This window comes from Corvus kubaryi, unplaced genomic scaffold (assembly GCF_017639235.1).
Source record: "Corvus kubaryi isolate FWS band 111438036 unplaced genomic scaffold, C.kubaryi_AGA036_p1.0 split2-37374, whole genome shotgun sequence".
NCBI lineage: Eukaryota > Metazoa > Chordata > Aves > Passeriformes > Corvidae > Corvus > Corvus kubaryi.
Window position 1 is genome coordinate 5,470,309 of NW_024582082.1, and position 6,175 is coordinate 5,476,483.

A 6,175-nucleotide genomic window follows, 5' to 3' on the forward strand; every position below is an offset into this window, starting at 1 on the left:
GCACAGACTTTCTACCAGCTTTATCATTTGCCCGCAGATTCGCACAAGCAGGATCTGCCCCATGACCATCATCCCACCCGTGCCCAGCCTGGGCGCTGAAGTTACATCAATGGTGAAAGGGTACCTCAGAAATAAGGAACCACAGTACCATCATGTTCAAGGTGATCCCAAGCCTGGACAGAAAGAGTGGGTGTGTTTGATTGGATGACTGCATTCAATTCCAATGTCTAAATTTCTCATACATCTGCTTGGGATGTAGACCTGCATGACTCGTCCATGTTGGTTATGCAGCTTTTAGAGCCAACGGCTGTTTGGGTCCAGGAGAGCAAGCCAGGACCCCAGCCCTGACACCAGCTCCTTGTCTGGCCTTGGGCAAGCTCTGCAGCCCTTCCTCATTCATTCTCCATCTTAATAGTATTTGCTTACCCACCTCATAAGTACAGAGAGAGTTCGTTTATATTGTAGAGCCCTTTGAAGTTGTAAATCCCTGTGAAAATGTCAAGTGTCACTATTATTTTATACTTGGTTGGTATTTCAGATTGAATGAGAGCCTTAGTACATGTAAATTGAACGCATATTAGGAGGTTTCAATTTAAAACATCAGCCAGTTATTGTAGCCTGAAACATCTTGCTCAACTTAAGATAACTATATATTTAAAGCAGAAAAGACTGCCAAAAGCCAAAGATGAAAGAGGTTAGAATAACACCATACAATGCAAAGGTGAGGAGGCAAAGGCGGGTAACCCTGAGGATCAGGCGTGTAGTGGGATGGGAAAGCTTTCTCTCAGTGACTCAAATGTTTTATTAGCTTTATCCAGCAATAACATCCCCGTGCATGGGGCTGTGCCATTCATCTGTGCACACAATAACCACTGAGCAGGGCAGGAGCAGAGGTGCTGGAGGTGTTGCCCTGAGGTGGGGAGGGCAATTTTGCAGGAAACCTGCATTCCTGGAAAGGCAGGTTGGGCTGGGACATGCCTGCACTGCTGCTGTCCCCACTTCATTGGACATCAAACATTTGTTAAACGTCTTTTCTTTGGTAAGTGCTGGGGGATTTTTGTCTTTTAAAAGTTCACTCACTACCGTGCATGCATAGTGGTGATGGGGAATGGAAATACTGCTGGAAAACTGGATGTGGCCAAAATTCTACTGCCAAAACAAGAGGAAGGTGTGGAATGGTTTGCAGCAGTCAAAATTTTTTTTCAATATAAATAGGTTGTAGATAATGCTCCTCCCAACAGGTCTCTGAACATTATTGTTACTTGTCCTTTCCTGAGGTAGTATCCCTTGTTGGTTTCTTAATTTATGCTGTATTTAAGAATGAGTTTTATGGGTTGTCCAGGAAGGTATGGTGGCATTTGGAGGGGCAGAAGAGCTGTTGCATGACATCTAGGGAAAGCCTTCTGCCAGTAGGAGGCTTGATGGCCACAATAAAGATAGGCAGGAGAAAAAAAAGAAAACAAATCTGTGGCAATGATGATACGAGAAGTAGTCTTTAAAAAAATAACAGAAAAGGGCTCAAAAGGGCTCCAGGGAACAAACTTGTTGAGAGTGGCCAAGAGTTGGCAACTGGATATAAGCACCTCTCTGGGAAGTTTGGGCAATGGGGACAAGTGTTTGCCAGACATCTATGGGCCCATCATACCCACAGTTTCCAAGTTATTTCTTCATTGCTATTTTTCATTTTCCTAACTGGACAGCTGCCATGCATGCAATGCCTTGCAAATTATTACATCTTCATATAAAATATGTGTAGCACACTTGAAATGGAGTTCAGAGCACTATGAAATGTCCATCTCGTTCTATTCAAATATTTTGGCAGGATTTTCTCCTCACAAGAGCAAGTTTGCTCTTGCCCCATTTCATCCTACAGCAGCTCCAAAAAGAAGCTCAGAAGAGAAACACGGACATTCAAATAGCAACAGCAAAGGATTCAGCAGAGGCTCTGGATGTGGAGTGATGGTCACATAGAGTGTTACAATTTTATATAAAAATTTTTCTCCCTTTAAGCTCCAAAGAGAAAAATGCCTCACAAAAACACTTTTCCTCAGGAGCAAGTAGGAGATCTGAACCAGTCTAAAGTCAATGAGCTCAGCAGCAACCTCTGCCCATGCAGGACCAGCACTGCCTCTCCTTTCCTGTTGTGACCTGGAAGAGCCAATAAATTATCTGGTGCTACTTTTTCCCTATGAAGTGCAGGAACGCCAGGAGCCAGCCTGACCTGAGGTAATAGCCATTGCTTCCCTCGCTCCCTGTTGTTGCATTGAAGCAGGCAATTTATTTCTGCTGCTTTCCAAAACTGCCTCTCCTGCACCTCTCCTGAGAGGTGCAGGAGTCTGCACACTTCAAAACTCAGGTCCTGGGTGGTGTGAAGGGGTTACCAGCCTTTTGGGTACGGGACAGCTTCTCTGCAGGGCAGCCCTGGTTTTTTGTAAAGATAAAACTGTTGGAGGACCAAGTCAATGCATGAGCTCTGTTGCAGAAAGTTCTCCTTCACCTTTGACTCTCATCTTCTGGGATGGATTTTCACGCAGTAGCTTTTATTCCACTCCCTCCCAGCTCTGACTTGTGTCTTAATGAGTTTTCTCCTTTGGCCTCCTTTCTGTTTGCAAGCATGCAGGCTTTGAATGCACAGCAACTGTTTTGATCTAAAATTCCAACACAGGGTACTTTGCTGGGAGGCATTCTTTCTGGGAAGAGCAAAGGGTAGAACGAAACCTTCCTTATTTTGAACCATATGATCTGGCATAAAAGTTTAATCCCTGTTTTTCCATGCACCTCTCCAAACTGGAATAGCTGCAAAGGAATTATGTTTCTTCATGGAAATCAAGGCTTTGCCTTTGGTTTCAGCCCAAAGTGATGCCAATTTTGGTTGTCTCTTTCCAAAGGAAAAATAAGGACAGAATGAAATTCTGAAACCTAAGTCCCCTTATCTCTAGGAAATGAGGCTGGCGAGTGGCTTGGATGGGCTGCAGTAGAGAAGGAATGCCAATCCTTGCTTCTTCTGGCCTTGGCAGGAAACTGCATCCTGCATTTGAAAAAGCTCCCCAGCATAGTTTTTTCCTTTAAGTGCAAAGTTCATGCAAAAGCAATCACAATTTGATGGAATAGAGTTTTCCAACCCATCCCCCCCCAAACCCCATTTTATTGGATAGTTTCCACCTGTGCTTTACATTGAGGATTAAGGAGGGTTTCTCCTCTCTGCCTCTGTCTTTGTAATCCTAGAAGTCCATCAACAGCCAAAGACAAATTTGCGGATAAATTCCCAGCTGAAATGCAAGCAGTTTTCATTTCAAATTCCACCAACTCCTTGACATGTTCCTCTGCCTAGCAAGAAAAACCAGGACATTTTGGACCAGCAGTTCAGCAGGTAGGCAGCAGCATGGCTGCAAAGGAACAATTCCCAGTTTTCTTTAACGGAAGATTTGGGTTCAACTCTCCTGAAATGAGGTGGAGAGGGGCACAATTACAGCTGCTTAGGAACATTGGCATTTACAGGATAAATTGATGTTGTCAGCAAAGAAAGAATCACCATAAACAGATGTATTGGTTTTATCCAATGGCTGCAAAAATTAAGAGTTACAAACCATGTCCTTTATTGGATTTTTAGTCTATTGGGGCATTTAGCACTTGGCTCTACTAACAAGATTGTGATGAGTGTTTCGAAATTATCTACAAGGCAAGACTTTTCTAAAATATGCAGAAAAGGAGGGGTAGGGGGCAAAAAGAGAAAGTTTTTGTCCTTATTCTGATCATCTGGAAAATAAAAAAATTCTTATTGGACTGGAATTAGGAATTTTAATCCTTTGAAGTCAGTAATGCTCAAGAGGAAGCTAGATGCAAATGAAAATGTCTGATTAAACTGGAAAATATATTGCCTTCTGTTTGCAGGAGGGGAAAAATAGTTCTATAATAAGGTACGTTTTTGCTGAGAACTAAAGATGGAGAAAAAAAGCTTTACTGAATTTTTAAATAATAATTAATAATCCATAGCTAAGACATGTGAGGGGATATTCTTTAGCCAGACTACTTAAAATAATATTCACTAAGTCCCTCTCTCCCACCAATGCAATTTGGTGTAGACTCACTGTAAGATCTGACCTAGGTCATTTATCTGATGATAAAAATATTACTTTTGTAGTCTTGAAATTAATTTCTGTATATTCTTTTCACCCAGACATTCCATCTTTTCTCTCAGTTATGTGGCAGTTCACATTGCCTCTGAAGACAGGAATGACATGGGATGCCCACGCTTCAGGCATCGATAATATGAACAGAACATTCGCTTTTGCTTGTTTTCATAAAAATATGAATTGACCCTTTTGCTGCTCATTCAGTGTTCTATATTTAAGGAAGTATTCTCAATTACAGAATTTGGCTTTCAGCCCTTTTCTGTTTAAAAGACAAATAAGTTTTTATCACTCTTGAAGTGTTAAGTTGTTAAGTTCCTTAATATTTCCTCTGAAAAGTAGACTTGCTCAATGAGATTTCATCTGAAATGTCACGGTATTTGCATTTCAAAGATAAGTGCGTTCCAAAAGCAGTCCTGGAGCAGGACTACCAGAGCTAAGAGGGGTCTGGCTCAGTGTTTTGGGCAAAATAACAGAATTAACAGCTTCTCATGAGCAGTAGGTCTGGATCTGACCTCAGTTCCTTTAACAATAAATCACTTCAGCTCTGCCTCCCTTTTGTAGTCTGTAAAACCCAGATTATATTTGCTTGTACCAACGTCAAAACGTAGGTGGTGGAAAGAAGAAATAAAGTGAGGAAGGAATAAAACTACCTCAAAGATTTTGATGGAAACTCTCACTGAAGAGGAGGACACCACAGAAGTTGCTGGAGGAGCCAGAGTGAAGTCACATATAAATTTATGATTTGGCTGCAGTTTTCATTGGAATCAGGACATGATCTGTGACAACGTATTCCCACAGGAGCTGCTGCAGTGGTTGTTGATCTCAAGAGGTTTTTCATCTCACAGACACACAAATGCAGGCTCTGCTGTCTTTCTCCTGAAAAACCTCATCACCAGATGGTGCAGAAAAGAATTCACAATTCATAAACGAGGAAGTTACTGTTTAGCAATGCACAATGGCAGTCACTTGGCCATGCTTGTATCTCAGCCAAGGCTCACCAAGGAAGGATCAGGAACACCCATGAAAGTGAGCAGATCAAAAATACCTCACCCTCAATGACCTCATGAAATTAGATACATTCATGGTTTAATTTTTCCCAGCACCTGGAAATTCAGATTTATTATGTGCTTCCATATCCATAGAGCAAATAATGTGTTTCCCAAAAATGTTTTAATGTGAAATACTGTATGGAAGTTGGGAATTGTCCTATCAAATCCAAGTGTCCTGGGTTATGATGCAATGGAGGGAAGGTATGAAGTTCCTGACTATGGTTGCAAAATGACATTATAATAATTTCAAAGCTCATAACAGCTTTTGCTTTTTGCATTTCCTGTGACCGTCATCTCCACCAATTTTTTTCTCCACTTCCCTGGAGTCATGCTTCTCAGAGACCCTTCATTTTGCCTCTTACACAGCCCTGTAATAAAATGGCATCTTTCATTTCACATAGCTGGGATATTTTGTGGGAGGGGAAGATTTGGAACAAGCGCTTCGTTATCATTTTAGCAGAACATGGCAATAACAACAAAGCAGGACAGCTGATACAAATCATCCATTTTATAAGTTCTAATACAGATAATGCAAGGAAAAGAAACACATAACAGAAACCAGATATCTCAGTGGGGCTGCTACACGCCATCCATGGCCCGGCCATTTCAGCTCCTTCAAGTGTTCTTCATATTCCTTGTTAGGTTTTTAGGAAGTCTGGGCAGAGGCAGGGCTTCATATCCGGCATTTGAAAGGCAGTTGGTTTCAGACTGTGGAGGTTTTGCTAGCAGGTCAGTTTGGGGGAAAGAAATTGATATGTGCTGGTGAGGAGCCAAGAGGGATTTGGGGTTTGGGGGGAATTCAGTCCCAGGATTCAGGGTGGTGAAAATCAGCCACTGCCCCCCTTTGCCATGGCCGCATGTGATTGTGGCATTCCCATGAGTTGGCAAGCTGATCTCAAACTGAGGGACTAAACTTGTTTGGGATTTCAACTTGTGTTACAGGCTCTCTGCAGCTGCTACATTCATTTGGGGAGAGAATAAACAGGGGAGAGC

At 42.1% G+C, this 6,175-nt stretch overlaps 1 long non-coding RNA gene across 2 annotated transcripts; it reads left to right on the forward strand.

Moving 5' to 3' along the window:
• Positions 1-632: 632 nt before the first annotated feature.
• Positions 633-5,578, forward strand: LOC121658144. Of its 2 annotated transcripts, none has more exons than XR_006013848.1 (4): positions 633-1,039; positions 1,823-2,226; positions 3,226-3,370; positions 4,178-5,578. It is a non-coding gene; the product is annotated as an uncharacterized LOC121658144 (long non-coding RNA). The 2 variants fall into 2 exon arrangements; XR_006013849.1 differs by having other exon boundaries at positions 643-1,039; positions 2,052-2,226.
• Positions 5,579-6,175: the final 597 nt, after the last annotated feature.